Below are 22,379 nucleotides of genomic sequence, written 5' to 3'. Positions count from 1 at the left end.
AGCTTTGTTTAATCATAATTTTTAGCTTCACCAGAAACCTTTGCTAACAGCACAAAATAAGTTCAGCACTCGGCATGGCTCTGAATGAGGAACACCTTGGACTGAGATCGTGTAGGATTCATAGAGAACAGAACATACAACGTGCAGCTGACTAGCTGCGGCAGAGACAAAATGGCCCACAAAACAGGAAATAGTGACTGGACGGCCCTTTACAGAAAGAGGCTGCAGATCCCTGAAACAGACTAAGACCGGGGAACTGGGAAGTGCTTTGCCAGAAATCATGCTAGGTATGACTTGAGAGCCCCAGTTACTGGTTGGCATCACACCTATCCATGCTGGAACATCTGACAGCCACTATACCCTCTTTGGAGGACAATTAGATGCATCCCACGCAGTGTAATTTAAACAGTAAAGATGGTGAAATGAGGCAGCTTGGTTGGACTTTTTTTGTCCCAAATCAAATGTGCCAGAATGCAACTAGAAAACCAAATCTCTGCCTTCATAATGCCTTCTAGAACCCCCAAACCCCGGGTGAGATTCAAAACAAATCCCATCTAAGAATCTTCACATTATGAAAGTTTCACAAAAAACCCTGCTCAACTAAGGAGTAAGAAGTCTGTATCTTACAAATTCATAAACTTCAATTCGGTAAGAACGAAGCAAAGGCTTTGTGCATCCAGGCTAGCAAGTAACCTGTTTTAAAGCAGACACAAGTGTACTCAATCAAATGGAAATACCATTGGCCAAGACTCAAAAACAAAATGAAGACGCTTGCTCCTGGAGAAACAGCAGACTTGAAAATGACCTGCAAGATGAACTTGAGTGAGGTGACCCCTGCCCTCACAGGCGAGATGCTGTGGGAATGACAAAAAATATGTAGCCTCCATAACCATTTTAGCGAGACTGCTTTTTTTGCCCCTGCTCCCAAAAGTGAGTTTGAGAAAATTTAATTTAGCTTTACTTCATCAAGCTACATTAGTCTCTCTGAAAACTTCTAATTTTAAAATCAAGTACTCATGTGATTTTCAAGCAAGGTCAAAACAACAAGGCAGCTGAGCGCTGACATCACAGGGACGTGCCCCACGCCACACGGCAGTTACATCAACGTGGTGTGTTGCTATAGTGCCTGACTATTAATTTCTGAAAGAAGGGGATCATAAGGTCGCCAGATGAACACCCATCAGGTGACACTACTTCAGCACGGAGCACAGACATGTGTTACTCCTGCTTGCAGCGAGTTAGTTTTATGAATCACTACTTTTGTGATGTGAATATTCCTTTCTAACTTTAAACCAAGTCAACAACCAAAAATAAAAAAGGGTTCAACTTCCACAAACCGGGAAAAAGTTTGATAATATTCGGGGGTTGGGGGGATATGACTAGGTGAACCATTTCTTAACAGCAATCTTTTCTTTAAAGGCCTCCAAAAGTATGCCACATACATACTTACACACAAATACATACATGTATATTTGATAATTATGTAGATACGAAAAGAACTGAATTAAGATGCCTAGAAGGAGGCAGATAGAGTCCTAGATGTCATTCCTCTAATCATATTTGCATTTACCTTTTTTGGCTTCTGTAAAGCAATCTTCTGTTATAGTCACCTCAAAAGGTCACTTCTTACCCTGAAAACAAAAGAGAATATCAAAATCTGAATGTCAAGACAAAGGAGCAACCACCTATCTGCCTGGGAGAGATTCAAGAAAAACAACCAAAGGACTCAATTCTACTTAATGGCAAAAGACTCTCAGAGTTAATAAAAACCAGTGTCAAGACTGCCACTTAAAAGACCACATGACTTTGAGCTCTTCGAGACAATAAGAACAACTTGGATGGAAAAAGTCAAGGTGAAGCATTTCACATTCTGCCTATGAACTTTTTCTCATCTTGTTGTCTATCAGTTGATTTCATGTGGAATAACATGTGAGTCACAGGCCTTTGTTTTTGGAAACCAGACTGCCACTTGAACGTGTCTCTGTTTGGTTAACATCTACGACATCTCTAATTTCATTAAAGCAGAGGCTTCTTTTTTTCTCCCCTTGCAAGAGAGTGGTTCTTATAGACAAGATGCTTTATGACACTCTGGACCTTTCAAAATGAATGAAAGCACCACAATTTTCAGCTTGGGGAGGACTGTGGCGGGGGGGGTCATTGGTGGGTGAAAGCTGTTCACACAATGTTTTCCGCTTAGCGTACGTCTACCAGATCTACTAAGTTCAATAAAAATGGTTCATGTCAGATGAAATAAACAACTGAAATCAAGCTTCCTAAAACACAAAGAAAGCTCGGAACACATCTAACTCCTGCATCTGCATACTCCCTTATGCAAAACAGTGTGTCATCCTGTAAGAAACATTACAAGCTGCCTCTCTCTGCCCATGTAACTGGAATCAACATATGGCACAAGTGAAAAGAAAAACATTTGTTTATTAATTTAGATCAAGTTACCAACAGGGTACAGGATTCATTCCACATCAATTGACCAAATGCTCATATAATTTTTTTTTCAAGATGGCGAAGTCATCACCATCATTTTACTAAAATGTTAATATCCTTTTGCTTACTCTTCAGAACAATATGTAACGAAGTGGCTTAAATTTTACACAGAATATATCTCTGCTATCCCTCAGCTGCTGGCCCTGAATGTGGAAAGGCAAACATCATTGAGAAGAGTTAAATCTTATTTCACTAGGGCGAAAAATTTGAAAGTGGTACTTTGGTGTGTACTATCTTTGAGGAATTGATCGGAGGCCAATTTATGACATTTTCACAAGCAAGTGTATGCAGATTCTTGCCATTAAGATTGGGAAAAAATGCAGGCTCTGAGTGAAATCATAATTTTCATGTTTACTGTGAGAGGAAACTGGAGGTTTTCACCATAAATGTTCACCATTTGGGTGGGGAAAAACCCTAGCTCTGGGACTTGAAATTACTATTTTGCAACCTGCCCCAAACCTTTTTGTTTTGACACAAAACAATTCAAATTGAAAATGAAAATCGTGTGCTTTGCTGCTGAGGTGTGTTGCCAGGGATTGGTTTCTCCAGTGGTGAGAACTCGGTTAGAGGGCAAATGGTGATAAGAAAACAGAGCTATGATGGTCAGGTCCTCAAGGTACTGCTGAGATCTACAAAGTGGCCCCGCCCCACGCCATTAAGAGCTCATTAGACAGGAGGCATGGCAGTCTTCTCACACAACAGAAAACTCCATCCCCACCACTCATCCAATCTCAAATGGGAAGCAAGTGAACTCTGGCAGACTCTACTCAATTCAGGGCAAGAATGCCCTTTCTCCCTCCTTTTTACTTGAGGTGTTCTCCAACATGTGCACTCTAAGTTAATTTTCACGTTTTTCTACTGAGTTGCATCTATTTTTGCATGTTTGGCAGTCAGGTCTACAGTATCAGACTCTGCAGTGCAGATAAGATTGCATTGCAAAGATCATATAGGCCTGGCAAACAATTACACTTTATTAAAATTTCATTTAAAAAAAAATGCTGAAAATGCCCACTTTGAATAAAGTTAACTCTAGTGTTGTAGTCCAACCTGCAGAACATTTCCAGGTAAGTACTGGGTCTCTTTCGCTACTCACCTCTCTACCTAGAACAGTAGGCAAGTGAACAGAGAGCAAAAGTATAAGCTAGTTCCCCCTCACAGACTTCACGAGCGTAATTTTTCCCGGGAGGAAAAAATAAATAATAATAACCATATTATACAATTGACCCTCCAACTTATAATCACTAAAGCAATACAAATTTGGCTACATTTAATTTTTCCTTCGACACAAAAAGTTGGCAGTGGGGTACAAACCCTATTTTCCTCCATTGTGAAGTTCCATGAATTTGAATGCTTACCTACATTTGACCACTCATTAATTTATTTCTGTTGATTAGTATACATTAGCAAAGTAATCTAAGAGATATTTTCCCGGCTTTGCAGAGAAACGATGAATAGTTCCACAGCTGTTTGCCATCGTGCTAAATTAAATGAAATGTGTCAATATAACAGGCAAGAAGAGCAGTGAGTAGTAGCGGGGCCTCAGTGTACATCATGACCAGCCTAGAAGAATCAGAAACCAACAACTCGGAGAAGAATCTAGTTGTTTCATTTTTTGCCAAAGTATAAAACTTCCATTTCCAAAACTGCTATTTAAAAACCAAAAAAAACATACACGTTGCCTTATCAAACACATCAACTACATACCTGCATATTTACTGGAAGTACAAGGGCCAAAACCAAAATTAAATGATTATGTAATGCTTTTAAGTTTAAAAAAAAAAAAAAAAAAAAAAAGCTAAAAGAAAAATAGTCCTGCAGCCCACTTCTCTTCTTTAAAAAAAAAAAAAAGCTGTCACCAAATCAATTTCTTTCCTTTTTTTTTTCTCTTTTCCTCTCTTTCTTAAGTTTCCTCTCTGTTTTGGGCTTTTAAAAAGTGAGCCAGGGATACGGTAAATACAAATTACTTATTTTCCTTTATGTCATTCTCTATACAGTTAATATCCTGCGAACACCATAAACTGTTATGAGTGTGGCCTCTTACCTATTGTTTGCGATAATGTTATTTCCCTAAAGCTATTTCATGAACACAGAGACCTTGACCAACACATTACTCTTCAGCTGAGATTCCTAGGTTAGGAAACAATGTACCTTCCCCTTCCTCTACCTCCCCGACTCTCCCCATTCCCCATTAGGAATTTCACTGTCTAGACTCCTTAGGTTACTACAGTGCTTCAATTTCATACCTTCTGTGAGTATATTTTGCCCTTAATTTAACCTGTGTGATCATGCCAGTTGTTATGGCCTCGTTGCAACCGGGGTGCAGGTAAACAGAGGTGTGATTTTATTTCACACGAAGAAAAATGAACAATATATGCTCCATCCTTTCCCATTAAAAGTATTTCTCCCTCCTCTTTCACAGCAGCTCAAGGAACTGATTTGCATCAGGATTTCAGCATTATATTTCATTTTGTACAAGTACACAAGAGACTGTGAAGGATGGCCACCATATTTCATTTCAACCTTCAGTCCAACAAATACTGGTTGAGAACCTACTGTGTGTCAGTGTCCCTGGGATGCGAAAATGAAGAACACCAGCTCCTGCCCCATGACGAAAGTGGCAATTAGGGGTTTCATCTCTGGCTAGAGCAACCCTCCTCTCAAAGTTCAGAAACAGGGTTCAAACTTCTCCTCCTAAATATCCCCATGAAACGACATATACTTCATCTGAGAAAGTCTCAAAGGGCCAATTTCCAAGAGATCGCTGTCTCCTTAACCTGTAAATCTTAATTCATTTGGGCTTTTCTGTCTTGTTTTTCAAAGATGTCCTAGAAAAACATAACTATCTCAACACAAACTCAACTAGCTGAGAAATGATAACACAAGGCTCACTTCATTTTCTTGCACTCAAGACAAGAAAACCCACTTAGAAATCAACCCCAAAGTGTTTGTTTGTTTTTTTTTTCTCTCTATGCTCTAATAACTTCGAATACTGAGTCAGGTTTATAAAAAGAAAGAGGAAGGAGGGAGGGAAGGAAGAGAGAAAAAAAGGAAGGAGAGAAGGAAAGAAACTGGGAGAGCACACCAGAGGGGAAAGGAAAAGGAAGGAACTAAATTAGAAAGAAAAGAAAGAAAACTATTGTGTTGTACAGGTCTCTGGGACCAGAGGCGACCTTGGCCATCAACCACGTTTGCTGGTTTACAAGGGCCACATCTCTTTCACTTCTCTTTATCAAAGAAATCTACCACTATTGCTGGTATGTTCCTGTTGCTGCGAGGAACATTCTACTTCCTTTCTCCCCACCCTCTGGGACTCTCAACTAAATCAGAGGGCCTAACTTGGGGTCCATTCTAGTAAGAAAAATCTAAAATACTCTACACAATGTAAGCCACGTGGTACAGGCAAACCTGGCCGAGGCTTGCCCGTGAAATTACTTCAGGCTGGCAGGCCCCCAGCAACTCCATGTTGGCCCATCTCATTTGGAAAAAAAACACCCTCTCCTACCTTAAAGGAAAGTGTAACCCTGGGCATGGTCATGTGAAAATATTTTATAGGTATCCTTTAGCAGGCTTTAAATGTTGAAACCTAAAAACAATATTTGCTGTTTTCTCTTTGAAGCTCTAACAAAGCCTTTGTTTTAGATTTACCTTGAGTGTGTGCAATAAGAGTTAATAATCAAATCCATCCCAACCCCCACAAATGTTAAACAAAAAGATAAAAGAAATGCAAATAGCTATTGTCATGGAAAGTTAAAGTACCTGTCTGTATTTTTAAGTGAAAACTATTATCTCTATCAATCAAAATTTAAGAATACAATAGCGCTAATCACAGAAGGTGCTCTGATGGAGTTACTTTTCCTCATAAAAAAAAAAAAAAAGTATTTTTCCCCTTAAAAACCGAGCATAAAAGTCATATACTTACAATTAGATAGGGTATTTGTAATTTTATTATTAAAAACCTTCAGCAGCCTCGCTGTTAATAAATGCTTCTAAGTCTCTAGACTGATCTGTACCTAAGAAGACCCAAGTCCCTACATATTTTAATCAGGTTGATGAAATTTTATTTAAATTCTCACGGTTTCCAACCTGCGGGGTAACAGCACACTCTTCTGTTGAAAAGAGTTACTCAAACCAGAGGCAACAGTTAACTGGCAATGAAAACTCCCTTCAGACCCTGCACACAATTCCTCGTCTCTGAAATATCTTTACATAGGACATAGCTTCCCTTGGACGGCTCATCCTTCTTCATTGTGGCAATTTATGTTTGAATTTATCACACGATTTCTACCGTCATATCCCAGAATGATCAAAGTGCACAGTTGTATCCATTTCTCTAGGTCTTTTTTTTTTTTTATTTCACTTTTTAAAAAGACTGGATTAGACCCTGAATATCGTGCTTTTTCTAAAGACAGTACGGGAACAAAAAATAGCAAGACCCCAGATACTAAAACAAACAGCTCAAGATTAAAATTCCTAGAGCAAACAGTTAAGCCAGGATGCCATTATGCAGGCTGAGCCTGGATGGATGTCTCTCCACTGTGGGGCCAAGAGGCTGTCATCTTCCCCCCAGCAAGATCAGATTTCCTTCCCTCCCGACCGCCTCTCTGAGCAGCCCGGCCAACATCTCCAGTGTGCTATTAATATCAATGAAGAGACGATTCGATTTCCACTGAAGAAAACCCTTCCTATTCCGGCACAGACCTTCGGGGAGGACCCTGGCCCGGGTATAGACAATACAGCCGCAGAGTTTCACTGCTTTCTTACAGTTCAGTCTTGCACACTGTTTGAAGGCTTTTAGCAAACAATGGCAGCATTATCTCCAGGATAGTTACAAAACAGGATTTGTTAGGACAAAGAATGATAAAGCTGTTCTCTCTCTCTCCATCTCCCTCTCTCTGTCTCTCTTTTTTTCTTCCCCCCCAAGTTCCCAAGAGCCTCTCTCTGCCGGTGGAAAATTCAGCCACATTTCCTAAGAGGCACCTGTACTTGTCTATTTCAACGCCGCCAGCAACTGACAAACGGCCCAGGAACCAGGACCAGAAGAGCCGGCAAAGTAGCCTCTCAACGTTTGGAAAATGAAACAAAAGTATCAGCCTTGGCTTCGCACACACTTACCCGTTCATGGTGAGGAAGGGAGGCTTTGGGGGCCGGAGAGGCAATGTTCACACCGCGGAAGAAAGTTGAGAGTTTGTGAGGGAGAAAGTACAGGCGCTGGGAAGCCTGCGGGCTCTCAGGGCTCCCAGGCTGGCGGCAGTGTGAGGAAGGACTGAAGGTATGTGGGCTAAACACAACAAAAGCCACTGCCTTACTCTAGATTAAATATGCAGGAAGAGGCCCCTTTGCATAAACACAAACACTCAGCAAATGAATAACTGGTTCAATCAGACGCCCGCTGTGCCTTCTACCTGTCCTCTCTCTGACAGGAGACACCGCCTGTTCCAAGGGACAAGGGCTGAACAGGAGACAGTTAAATGTTCTGTTGCTATAATAACAATTAAAATGAATTGCATTCATTAGTAGTTAAGAACTCACTCCTGGAGGGAGGGGGGACGTATGGGGGGGGGTGTACACAGGGCTATTGTTGTATCTCCAGTTACTCCAAAGAGAACTTGGCGTAAGACACATCAGCGGACTTTTACTGGAGCTTGAATTTAGCTCTCTAATGTCCAGTGAGAGGTTTCAACAATCGCATTTTTTCAGGCCACAATTTAAGGTCAGAAATACACCCCTTGTTTCTGTGCTTTTTGCCTTGTTGTGAACCGGTCCTTGTGAGTCTGTGCCTACAGAAAGATCTGCTTCATCTATATAGGAATATTTGCACGTATAAAATATATACACACATAATACACATATATGTACGTGCATATACATGTGTATATGGACTCTCACATATAATATTCACACGTATCTAATTAAAGAGAATAAATTTAAAAAGTGGCCCTTTACACTCTTTAGTTCACTAATGATTTAACAAAAAAATCTGAGTTTTCCAAAAATACATCCCAAATGCTTGCCTTTCAAATGTCATCGAACCGTGACCACTCATTTAAAAACATTACCCATATATTAGAAAGAATGCTTTTAACTGAGTGGCCTCAACCACTTACAATTTCAATTAAATAACATAATTACAGTCAACAATTTTCTCCATTTCGGCAGAAAATATGCCATACCTCAACATAATTTGTCCTTAGAGGCGAGGAATTTAAGCAAGAGGGAAAACATGCAGGCGCTAGGAATTCACTCCAGCATTTTCTTAGCTTATGGAGTCAACACCCACTCACCTCTAACCTCTTACGGTATGTTCCAGCTACGTGTTGCTCTTAGTAACTTCATTATTTTTTAATAACTTTTGCAGTATTAAATGATTTCGATTGAAACATAAATAAGATTATGTTCGTCTACTTCCTTTTAATGCCACATAGGACTTTGGGGGCAAATCCAGCACTGCTGTTCTATAGGATGTGTCTGCATTATTACTTAGACTGAAAAAGGGCAGGTCGCAGATCCTTCACAGCCTCAGAGGATGTGTCACGATCGCGCTTGCCAAGGGAAATAAGGTGGCTTTCTAATTTCCAAAGCGAGTTTTATTTTATTAACACCACACTGCTTCCTGGCTATATCATTCTGCCCCAAAAGCAAAAGAGTATTACTGAAAAGTTTTTTTTTTTTAATTGCATCACAAACAAAAAAGCCAATCTTAAACACATATTATGGTATAACACAAAAAGAAAAATCCGAAAATTCCCAAAGCCCCCCCCCACCCCGTGAAATAAAACACAAGCTCTTTAAGAAGGGGTCCCCAAGAAACTAAAGATGCCTATTCTCTTCGCTGTTTTGTCTTGAAATGACCTTCCAAGTCAGGTGTTAGATAACCCACTTCCATAGATGATAGTGATCTAACCTTGATGCAAATAAACCATAGAACAAAATTTAATCAGTATATCGCTGTGAAAAAAGCCTCTGTCCATCCCAATGGAGCTTCTAATGACTGTTTTGGCAGTTCTGGTGGGTAGTTATGCTTCCCAGCTCATCTATATCTCATCCTGGTTGAGCAAGCTAATGGAAATGCTGTTAGTGGAATCCAATATTAATGCTCTGTATCGTGCAAACCTGGATGCCACGGAATATATTATACAATTATAGGTAGTATCTAATTCCATAGGTATTAGATACTGTCCTCGAAATTAATATTTTAATGAGGACCGTGAAATAAAGACGACAGTCCAGGTCAGGGATCCACGCGTTGTGGCCCCAGCTAAGCTCCTTGCCGCCAGTGCGCTGGATCACCGAGCAAACAGCCCAGACGTAGGGGCTGTGACAAAAATCCACATGCAAGCTTTAGATGCTGAGTGACACATACTGGTGCACAAAGTCAAAGATGTCATCCTTACACAAGCGCCACTCGCTGTAAGCTTGAGAGAGAATGAAGTGGGGGGGGGGGGATGGGGGTGGGGGGGGAGTTGCAGTGAGACCTCCAGAAAATAAACAGGGTGTACAGTTTCAAAGGCTGCAGACACAGACATTTCATTGTTCAAGCCAATTATCAGTGGAAAATAATAACAACAGATGGATTCAGAGTCACTGACTTTTCATATGCACTTCATCTCGGCGGAACAGATGATGAAACGCGAGAGCTATCTCAAAAAGGCAAAACATCTTTCAGTAAAAGAACTCTACAGTCCAGATGGGGACCTTCTAAGGCTGCTGATTATCTTCTTATAATGTTGTAAGATAGACTTACTAAAACATTTCAAGAACTGATCAGATATGATGCGTACAATGGCTTCATTATTGGGAGGAGTTGCCTCAGACTTGTGACTAAACCAGGCAGAGATTTCAATAAGGTTAGGACTCTAAGTTTCCTGTTTTCTCATTGGGACCACAGGTTCCAACTAAAACTGGAAATCTGTGCACAGCACAAGAATAAACCATCACCCAAGGATCTTACATTTGTGCTCTCGTTTGAGCAGAAGAAGGGAAAAAAAAAGAGAGAGAGACAAACTGGGACTGTGAAAAGGACATTAAATTATCCTGAAAAGCATTCCACCATGATGGGAAAAAAATAGCTCCAAAGCAATTCCTTATTAAAAGCATTCAGTGATAAAATATCATCCTTTATAGACAGTTAGAGCACCTTAAACATCCCTTTCCACTGGTGACTGCAAAATATAATTTGCTTTTTGTAGGAAATAAATATAAATTTCAATGATGGTGTGATAAACAGTTCTAAAAAATGCCAAGCAAACATGCAGGCAAAACCCACCAACCAATCCCAAAGCATTCCCACTTAACTTAAATATCACCAAGTCAGATTTGCAGGTAAAACACAATAGGCAAACCACAACCTGACAACCTGCTACAGGAGAAAAAGTTAAGATCTCTCGTCAGATAAGCCCCATTACTACTGGAATAACAATGCAGCTGTTCTGTCTGTCTGTCTGTCTGTCTCCAACCATCCGCCCATCCGCCATCAATTCCATTACCTTCGGAATTTTGAAAAAATCTCTGAATGGAAGTAAAATATGGTTGAAGTCACCGCGCTAAGAAAAAAGAAAAGCTGGTCTTTCCGCTATTTACCAACAGACTTCACACTTAACAAATATTCTTATGAACGCACTGTTGACTTCACAAGTTTATAACGTAAGTAAAAAAAAAAAAAAAAAAAAATTTTTTTTTTAAGAGCAAGGCTTTTCTTTCAAAGGACTCTGACAAAAGTAAATTCGTAGCAGAACACACAAGCACGAAGAAAATATCGCCAAGGGCCAAATTCTGCAACTGCTTTAAGAAGCAAACAAGAACACAAAAGATGTGTAATGCAACCATCTGGCTCGCCTCATACTTTATCAATGCCTCAACTTTCTCCCCCGCCCCCTTAGCCAGCCCGCACCAATGCCACGAAACCAAATGGCTTCACTTATGTTTCCTGCACGGCAAATTTACACAATGCACTCAGAATGCAAAAGTTGATTTTTACACATAAACTAGTGTCTTGACATTTTTCCTCACTTGAACAATTTTATTGTCATTGTTACTTATTCAGAGCGGGGCTTCTTTGAAAAACCACTGGGAACTTCACTGTGATAGAGATGTCTCCACGTGGATCTATGGTTTAGGCTCAGAAGCATCCCCCTTGGAAACCTTCATCTCCACTATCTTGTGTCTTCTGAGATAATCAACACTAGATAAGGATGTTTGAAAAAAGCACCCTAAAACTGTTCCAATAACACCTTTACTTTTTTTGTCTTTTTGCTCTAAATTGTGGGTTGTTTCCCTCACTTACTGGTTGAAATAACTGCGCTCACTTTTAATCACTATCCTTGAATGTCAGCATGCCCACTGGAATTTTTCCTTTTTCGGTTCATTCTACATTTACTGAGCCACTACTGCAGTATCAGGAACTAGCTGAACAATGGGTGATCAAAATCACTATACTCCCATATGACAACAGAGACTGCCTGCTGCATGAAACCAGCACATCACATTTTACACAAAAAAAACCTTCCACATCAGGTAGGCTGAAGCATAGTATTTATGTATGTATTTATGTACACAGACATCTGAAAAGTCGTGGCACATCTGTAGGTACCCAGTTGCTTTCAAAGGTAGGAATTAAGACTTTTCATGGAAATCTCTTTTGGGTAGAATCAATATTGGTCATGAGCAGTTCTCACAAAGAGGCAACAGTTAAAAATCACAATTACTAGCAAAGAGACAGCCTCACAGGCCAACTCTCCTCTCTACTCTTCTGCAGGGGCAGACCAGAGGCAGGCATCCTGGGTCAGGCAGGAGCTCTTGGTTGGAATGAAGACTTGCATGGCAGGGGCCACATCTGGTTTATTTCTGCTTTCTTGCTGACAATGGTTTTGCCCTGCATCCCTCTCCACGTTCCAGGATAAGAAGGCCTTGGCTATTTTCTCAAGGGGCTGATTTTCAGATCCCTTGTGGGTATTTCTTCCCTGGGACCACAGGGGCTCCTGGTCTCCACAGCCGCGGCTGTGTCTCAGGACACACACAGCGAATTCAGCCACCGGGTGAGGGATTCCGCTAATTGTTTAAACCTGCAGTCGTGTCTGGCCACCAGTTCGCAGACACGACCCATGGCTGCCTACCAGGCCTAGGTTAGCACAGCTGGAGCCAGATGACAAGCTCTTGAAGACATTCTTCCCGTGGCCACATCTGGCTCCTGGCAGCTTCAATCTGCAGCAAAACATTTTGTTTGGTTTTTCTGGGAAAGTTTAGGCAACAGATCAAACCAGGCAGATTAATCTTGACTATGCACATTTCAGCTGGGGACAAAGTAGCAGAATACACACTCCATGAAGGCAAGGACTTCATCTGTCTTGCATGCACTGTCTCTTAATACAGAACAGTAGCTACACATGGTCATTGTTCAGTAAATATATATGCAATAAACACCACAAATCGGGCTGTAAGTTGAATAAACACAATCCTGTGTCTCATTCCAGCCCCTCTCTTCCTCTGTTATATATACAAACAGCTGAGACAGTGCACACAGAAAAGACCCTCAACGTGGCTCCAGGGTTGCCTTTTACTGTGGGCCTACTGACCCAGGAAGAAAGACACGTAAGAACGAACCCAACTCACCTGGTCACTATAGGTGGGGAGACCTCCCAGCAGTCTTTCCCTGAAAACAGCCCTCTCCCAGTATTACCCACATCCCGACTTTATTCGTTTTTAAACTGCAAACCTTGGTAGCTACGTGCCCACAGTGCTCACGAGTGACTCGAAAGTAGAAACTTACCTTTTGGCCACCAGAGAAATGCCAAGTGATGAGGCAACTTTTCCTGGCTCCTTTTCATCCCATTTCCTTTCCCAGGCCTCTCTTCCTGAATTCCCTGACATTTGCAGATCCCAGCTCCCTTCTACATTCAACTCTGACCCATCTCTGGGTTTTTTTTTGGGGGGGGGAGGGGGGAGTGGTATTTTTAAATCAGTATTAGGCTTAATTTACATACAACAAAATTCACCGATTTTAAGTGTACAATTTGATGAACTTTGCCAAAAGCATACGATCTTGCAACCGCCACCACAATGTTCATGACATAGAACATTCCCATCTTCCAAAGCTCACCATCTCTCTGGCTCCCACTAGAAATACACTCAGAAAAGCCGGTATAATTTAGAACCCTGTGGGGCTCACCCTCTCGGCTCCTTAGCTGGAAAGGTTTTTGATATGTGCAGGACGCTATAGTAATGCTGAAGCTAGGAAACCTTTAATCCTGATAACCATAAAGCTTCGCCGAATGCCCCCAGAACTCGACAAAGAAGGAGGGACATTTGGGAGGAGCCTGGCCTGGCTGTTTGCATGTGATGTTGCTTCCCCAATCCAGCAAGCTAACGTTCCTAAAACAAGAATGGCTGAAACGGGCAGATGATTTCGACAAGCTCAGCATATGGTCTTCAACGAAGCAAAGCTACTCAGAAGTGCACTAGATGAAGCTGTTGCCTGAACCTGCTCCCTTTTCTGTCATGTAAAGCAGCAGGAGTGGGGGTGGGGGGGATTCATTTCAGTTCCCTCTTAAGTTTCTGAAAGGAGCTCTGCGTCCACCCTGTGGGGCACTGGGAAAGGAACTGCTCACCTTGTAAAAAGTGGGCCAGGAAGACACCTAGGATACCCCCAAAATACCTCTCCTCCTTTGTTCCAGATTTTTGGAATTGCTTTAAAAATGGGAGAATGCCTTTCCACAATCCCACAGTCACAAGGAGAGTTGAAGACAAGGGAGAAGCAGCACAACAGGACACAAATGATACCCAGTCCTTAGCTGAGAAGAGGCTATACTGTTAAAAACAACCAAAATAAAACAGAAAAAAGAATTTTTTTAAATAGGGAAAAACCTTGATGGCAGTGTTGGAGGGTCGGGGTGGGGGTGGTAAGGCCCAGGATGTGCAGGATGAATATCTTTATTTCTTAATGTTTCCCTGGGCTGCTTCAGTTACACCTTGGCATTCCACAAAATAGCACAGTAGAGCTGAGCCTAGGATAGTTGAGACCTGACAAGCACAGATTCAAGTCCAAGAGTTCAAAATTCAGCTCTGCTGCTTCCTGGGCTGGCAAATGCAGGCAAGTTACTTCAGTTCTTTGTCCCTCAGTGTGCTCATCCACAAAATGGGCTGAATGATAGTACATCGTGTGCTTTTGAGGAATAAATGCATTAACATTAAAAACATGTGCTTTGAAAAGTGCCTGGCACACTTTGAGCGATAAAGAAATGATAGCCGCTGTTATTCTAACCAGGGATACCGTAACTGAAAGTAAATCTAAAACTTCCCATGCTGGATTTCTACCATGTCTACAAGTTGTTAATAATAGCTGGTTCTGTGCCACGCTACAGGCTAGAAAGAAGAGAGAACGTACATCAGAGTTTAAGCAACACAGTGCGAAAATAAAATCAAAGTACTTATTTTCCTCCCTCAATATTAGCTGGAGAATCGTAGGTTTAAGATTGGGGTCTCGCCTACCTCAGTGGAGGGTAAATCATCAGCTACAAGATAGCTATGGTCCAAGCGAGCGGAAGCTGCTCGTCCAGCCAACGACCAGACGGGACTTTGGGGTGACGTTCAAAGAAGGTAAGACAAGAATCTGGCCTGAAACCCAAAGGTACTGAAACACATTTCTCGTACTTTTCAAGTCTGTGCATATAGATTCTGTTACTGATTTAGGATCTTAAACAGTTTGTTTATTTTTTAAATGCCTTTCAGCTCACCTTTAATAACATGTTTCTTTGACTTGGCTGAACTATGCCTCAGAAGAATTACAAGCGGGAATACTGCTGGGTGAAAGGTTCAGTGAACTAATCCACACCTGGTCCATGTAAAAAAAAAAAAAAAAAAAAAAGGCTCATATTTTCCATATAGAAACATGTCTCTTTATATGAACCAGGCTTTTTTTTATTTAATTGCTAAGGCGCTTTCCATACCACACAATCTTTCATGAGCTTCTTCAGTGGGGTGGGGAAAAGGCTATAGGACCCCCACCCAGTCATACCATGGAGCTTTATCAGTGACAAATAAAAGAATAAGAATAAGAAAGCACAGACCCCATTTAGAATAGGAAGTGATAGATTTATTTTACCAGAAATTCCTTGACCAAGTCTTACCAACGACAAAAGAGTGTCCCCCAATAAGACCAGCTATCAAATGAGATAGATGTCTTTTGTCTTCGTGACCAAAATTCAGATTTCTTCTATAGCCACTGTATGGTGCAGACTTTTAAGTGGAGGGAATAATGCTTAGGTGGGAAATATCTCGGATGAAAGACAAGAACGAGCGCATTGTAGAGCTGAAAAGGTGCCTTTGAGGGGGTCTAGTCAAGGCACTCCCTCCTGGGGAGTGCATTCAGCGTGGGACTGAGACCACGCAGGTGGTGTGGAGGAAGCAGAGACAAGATCCCCTGACTCCCAACCAACATGCAAAAGTAAGAGCTCAAGAACACCAGTCATGTCGAAAGGAAATTTTCAAGCAGGGTCCCGTGAATTAGCAAGGAGGCAAGAGAAGGGACATGAGAATCACACGTGAACTAGAATCTCAACAAGCTAACTTTCCGCTAGAAAGTCATTCATTTTAGTGCTCCAGGTATCTTGTTTTTTCCTCTCAGTTTTATTCTCAAGAAAATGCCTTTTAATCAACTCTGGTTTGAAGTAAGTGGAAAAAGCGATTTTTCCGCACCCTAGATAAGAGGGGCCATAGTGAAGTGGAAAGAACATTTCACTAGAAGGAGAGTGCATTTCTACTCCTGGGTCCACCAGACACTCGGCTAGAAGTTGGTAAGCCCCTTCCCTTCTCCCACACCTCAGTCTCCTTATTGGGAAAAAGAGTGATACTCAGAGATGCAGTTCAACTGGTGCACACTGGTCACCTGATGGAGTTGTTAAAACACTGAAATATTTGTATCCAGGTTGGGAAACAGCCTTTAACCCCAAGCTATCCAAGTACACCCTTGGCCAGTACCCTGAACTTCCTAGGATCCTCAGAGGCACAGAAGGGATGTCCTCGTACCCTGCCCCAGGGCTATGCGTGGTGTCCTTCCTGGGTGGCCAATGCCTGTGCTGCACCTGTTAGCCACATTGGCCATCAGCCCAGATGCTCTGAGAGGCCCTTTTCCAAGGCTATGATGCAGAGACCACGAGGACTAGCTTATGGATGGAGGAAGCCACTACCTGGGACCCAGAGAGAGACAGGAGGCCTGGGACAAGCAAAACAATAGACCCATGAGGGAACCACTTTCCTCGCCAAGTGACTTTCCCCACTTGGGGCATCTAGACGTGGGCCCATAGTCAGGAGGCAAATCTGGGATCTCAGGCAAATCCTGAGGGCTAAATTTGTTTTCAAAACCTGGAAAGAAATCGATCATCGTGAAACAGCTCTCAAAGTGAAATCCTGAGCTCTCAGGGAAATTACGAACACGTAATCAAACTATATTTACCATGGGAATTTCTAATAGCTCAGACTTTCTATCTGCTTTTACAACTCTTTAGGAAAAGGAATATTTCTCTAGCCCATGTTCCAAATTTCCACGGCAGAATTGAAGCATGATACATGCTGAAATATACAGGAAAGGGAAAAAAACCTTCTCATTACCGTTGTTTCCTTCAACGCTCCGTACCTTCTTTGCCACCATGACTCAAAAGTCATTCCAACATTTTGCTGGCTGACGTGACGCCATGCTGTCACTTGATCAGGTGTGGGGTACCACACGGTATGAATAAATACTTATCCACAACCGCATATTAAATGGGAATTCGCAAAGGCGAGCTCCGGAGACAAAGACGTTTCTATATAGAAATATTAACTAAGAATTTAAGTAAATGGCCCCACTGGAAAAAAAAAAAGTTCTGAAGTAGCAGTATAAACCATATTTAATAGCAACAAAAAATATTTTCCTTTTGGGAAAGCAATTTGGGCTTCTAAAAGTTACTGCCTTTCACGTGACTTAGTACAGTATGTCTGAATTCTTCCATTTCCTAAAGCACAGATGCTAGGCCCCCCGATTGGACCTTGTGAGAGTTCATTTTTTACATTTATCTTCTCCCAAATCCAATACTCAAATAAAAAACTATTTTGAGACCTTTTTCTACCCCCCCCCCCAAACAATTGTTATTTTCTTAAGCGCTCGAGTATCACAAGTCCCAAAGAACATATGTTCCCAAGGAAGGAAAAAAAAACAGGCTCTAGAACTAATACACAATGAAAAATAAATTTAAAGCAGCCTTCTGGTCTGACATAAGAATATAAAAATGATATGAGCAAGAACAGCTTAGTTTACATACTTTTCAGTCACAGCTGCTGCTCTAAAACCACAATACCTTTAAAATGACATTTTAAGGAAACAGATACGGCAAGGCTGTAGCCGTAGCTGGATGAAGCAAACGCTGAATTCAAGGGGCTTCTCTTTTCATGAGCTAACTTTATATAACCTTGTACACTGGCACAATTAAGAGGAGAAGGAAAAATTCACTCGTGATAAACCAAGCGAATTACAAATAATTTTACCCAGCAAGATTTTTTTCTTTACTTTTTCCTTTAAAATCACCAGACTCTGACATCAAAACAGATTTTCAGGGACAGAAGGAACAAGTCCTCTCTCCTTGGTAATATTTAATTGGGTGCTAAAGATTTCTTGGAGAGACCTCTGCACCTCCAGTGACAAGGAGCCCAAGAAGCTCCTCTCTCTGCAAGAGATGCAGGCCCTTCCCTGAATAAACGAAAATAACATACAATTAAATCAGACTGTTCAATTAATAAATTACTTCAGTGGACCTCGCAGGCCAAGTCCTATTTAATTACATAATGTAAAAAATATTTGCACATTGCAATCACCGAAATTGGCTTTGAGGTTTCATAATACACACTTAACACTTGAGTTAGAGAACAAATTTATTTAATAAATGCAGACCTAAGAGCTAGAAGGCCATACCACTCGCACTGCAAAATCACTTAGCACATCCTCAGAAAAAGCAAATAAACTTGTCCACTATTTAGATGTGGGTTGCTGCTGAATGTCAGGAGAGCCTGGCCGATTTTTTTGTGCATTTTCTCTGTCACGTGTTGCCTGTAAATCTGACCATTTTGAGAGGTAATTAGAATAGAGCTAATGGACAAAATGGTTCCAGTTAAAGATAAATTAAAGATAAACTAAGGTGGAAGATGTCAAGAACCCGGTAGTAAAAACCTCTTCAGAGTAAAACAAAGAGAAGCCGTATTACCGACCCATTTTTCACTTCTTGGAATCCCAAAATACACCATAAATTAACATGGGTCCTGAGTGTACAGACGGGTTCCATTAGGGAAGCACACACAAATTCAGGGGTGAGGAGGATGTTCATAAAAAGGATAGAATTACACGGTGACCAAAAGGAGGGCAGAGACATTTTAAAGTGACTGTATTTCTCACAGTGGTACTGGGGGCCGTGATACTGCCATTGAGTGAATTTTCTAGAAAACCACTTGACCACTTTGGCACCACAACTTGTTTGGCCCTCACATTTTGATGGAAATCTCTGTCAGACACATAAAGTTTCAGTAACCACTGCGTGCTTTATAGCCACAATATCCTCAGAGTTTTTCAATTGTGTGGGGCTAACTATTTACACCAAAAGCCCCAGACCACCACGACGAGGCTGTTATTTGTGTTTGTGGGTCCTGCCCTTAAAGACTGCACCCACGTGCATCCCAGCGGCCTCCACGTGCCGCTTCTGCTTCCCTCCCCAAAGCCTCCAACTTGCTGCTAATCAACTGCCAGTTAGAAGGACATCGAAAGTTCTGAAACTTAGATATTTTAAATAAGGTTTAAGGAGGGGCTTCCTAGGTAGCGCAGTGGTTAAGAATCCGCCTGCCAATGCAGGGGACATAGGTTCAAGCCCTGCTCCAGGAGGATCCCACAGGCCGCAGAGCGGCTAAGCCCGTGTGCCACAACTACTGAGCCTGTGCTTTAGAGCCAGTGAGCCACAACTGTTGAGCCCACGTGCCACAACTACTGAAGGCTGCACGCCCAGCGCCCGTGCTCTGCAGCAAGAGAAGCCATCACAATGAGAAGCCCGCACACCACAACGAAGAGTAGCCCCCACTTGCAGCAGCTGGAGAAAGCCCGTGTGCAGCAACAAAGATCCAACACAGCCAATAAATAAATAAACAAATTTATTTAAAAAATAAACAATAAACAAATAAAGCCTTAAGGAAAAGATTCTGGTGAGACCTTAAAATCTCTGTTACAAAACAAAATTAGGAGATTCCTCTCTCAGTCCCATGTCCCCTTCTCTCTCGCTTCCCTTTCACGAGTTTCCAGAAAGCACTGTCTACACGTGCGTCCTCCGTGGATTCACCTCCCTCACCTCCCACACCTCCCTGGGCCCTTGCCATGGCTCTGTTGCCAAGGTTACTGAGTTGTAAGCCCCTCCCGATTTGGTCCCTTGGCTCCATCTGCCAACCCTCTTCTCTCCTTGAACGCTTCCCCCCTGCAAGGGTGCTCCCAGGAACCCTGGCCGTGCACCACCCGCCAGCTTCAGCACACAAGGCCCCCTCCCACAGTCCCCCCCTCAGGCCCTGTTCCCACCACCCACCCAGCAAACGAGGCCAAACACTGTGGAGGCCGCTCCGATGCCGCCCCCACCACATCCAACAACCAAAAATCCGTTCCACTATTTTTCCTTTTCTTCATCCCAATCAAGACTCACGAGCCCCCACGAGAGAGCCTTGTGTCGACTCCTACAAGGGCCTTCTGGAGGCTTTTTCTTGCTTTTGTACTTGCTCTCCTCACAGGCTTCCCAGATGCACGCCCCACGCCTGCTTAAAAAGCTCTTAGCTTCCTAAGGGCTAGAAAGTCAAGGTGAAATGTACAAAGGTACTCAGAAGGCCCTTCATGATGGCAGACCGGCCTGGTCTTTTGGTCACACCTCTTGCTGCTTCCTGACTTTTACCCTACCACCAACATTATAATAATGCACCATAACACACACCCTGTACTCTCCCACCCCTGAGCCTTCACACAGCCCCCCGAGCGCTGTGCCCTGCTTCTCCTAGAGAGGCTCACCTGTCCCACGTGACTCGGGCATAAATAAATGCCCCTTCCTCCAAGAAGCATTCTCTAATCTCTCTTAAGATCTATGCCCCTGTTACTGGTTCCATGTGCATGCAGTGCTTGTCCTAATACAGCAATGATTCCACTTTATGACAGTGCTATGCCTGATCGATAGTGCCACCTGGTAACCTGGATGCCCATTCTATTAAAACAGCTTCATATAGCTTTAAAAAAAAAACTTTTTTTATTGCAGCATCATTGACATACATTATACTAGTTTCAGGTCTACGACTAATATCTCTCCTCGAACGAATAAAGTTGATGAATTCTAGAAACAAAGTCAATGACGACAATTCTTTGGTTCCTTCATAAAATCAACGCTTCTCCTTCTTAATCCTACTCCCCATTAAAATCGTTCAGCAAGGTGAGGTCAAGCAGGTCGCATCTGCAGAGTATTTGTTCACAACTCTGAAGACAGAAGAAATGTTACCACGGCTGATCATTATGTGAATGACCGAGACATAATCTGAACAAAAAATCTTACGTTCCCCTGAAGTAAAATCACCTCACTATTCACAATACACCGCGACGGAAATAGAATGAGCAAGGAAGCTATAAGGACTTAATCAAATAGATTTCTTATAAATAAGAATTGAGATTCACTCTCCACCGAAAATGCAATTACCCTCCCCCTACTAACAGTGCCCTAATTTAGACTCTGCACAAGAAAAGCTTTCAGGTTATAAGACAATTTTACATTAAGGTCTTAGATGAACCTTAATACCATTCCCTCTCCTGGATCTGTGGTCTGCTAAACTTCAGCTTTAATTATATCATCACGCATCCCACCTCCAGCACTGCAAACTTTGCAGGCAGTCTTCAAAACAGCACAAAAGAATGAGCCATAATGGGTCAAACCCGTGAACTGCAGTCTTTGGCAGATTTGGTAATGGTGTTAAAACAAGAAACCTGGTACCAGCCAGCAACAGCCTCAGACTCAAGAAACGGCATCACTTAAGTGATGAAAGGATAAAAGCCAACCTCTGGAAATAGTGAAATGACCAGATGGGCTATTAACAACAAATAAGGCCATGGAACATTCTCTCTGGGGTTGATATTTTCAGAGACCCAGAACTAAAAACATCAGGAAAAAAGTGTAGTAGGTGGGGGAGGGGGAATTGGATGAAAGTAGCCAAAAGGTACAAACTTCCAGTTATAAGACAGAGAGCTACAAGAGATGTAACATACAGCATAATAAATGTAATTACCACTGCTATACATTATATATGAAAGCTGTTAAGAGAGGAAGTCCTATGAGTTCCCATCATAAGAAAAAAAAACTTTTTTGACTTCTTCCATTTTTATCTATATGAGATGATGGACATTCACTAAACATTATGATAATCATTTCATGATGCATGTAAATCAAAGCATTGTGGTGTACACCTTAAACCTATACAGTGCTGTATGTCAGTATATCTCAATAAAAGTGGAGGAAAAAATATAAAGAAATAGACATAAAAAATGAAAAAGAAAAAAGTGCATGGTTTATAATGTACTCCAAGCTAACTGGCAGATGTAATCAGATCTCACTTTTCATAATTATGACCTGGCTGTGTCATTTAACTTCTCTGATCCTCAATTTCTTTCTCTGTAAAATGAGTCCATGAAATCTCTGTGAGAGTTAAACATGACTGAATGTGTTAGGCTCACAGGTAGGACTTTGACTTGCGTATGTGTGTGTCGAGGTATGTGAACTAGCGAAGAGAGTGATTTTTGATTCAACCCCGACATTACTCATCCAGTCATCTAGCAAATGTTGGAGGACACCACCCTGCCACAT

General features: G+C 41.9%; 1 protein-coding gene across 7 annotated transcripts in view; it reads right to left on the bottom strand.

The window, feature by feature from the left end:
* Positions 1-22,379, bottom strand: part of FOXP1 (forkhead box P1) — a 595,386-nt gene that overhangs the window by 320,984 nt on the left and 252,023 nt on the right. For all 7 annotated transcript variants that reach the window (XM_057705386.1, XM_057705388.1, XM_057705387.1 and 4 more), the window contains one exon: positions 1,571-1,631. The gene's annotated coding sequence lies outside the window, so the exon portion shown is untranslated. The remainder of the gene's footprint in view (positions 1-1,570; positions 1,632-22,379) is intronic.

The sequence above is a fragment of the Hippopotamus amphibius genome, chromosome 13 (genome assembly GCF_030028045.1).
Source record: "Hippopotamus amphibius kiboko isolate mHipAmp2 chromosome 13, mHipAmp2.hap2, whole genome shotgun sequence".
Lineage (NCBI taxonomy): Eukaryota > Metazoa > Chordata > Mammalia > Artiodactyla > Hippopotamidae > Hippopotamus > Hippopotamus amphibius.
The sequence above is the reverse complement of the archived record's forward strand: the minus strand, read 5'-3'. Positions and strand labels throughout refer to the sequence as shown.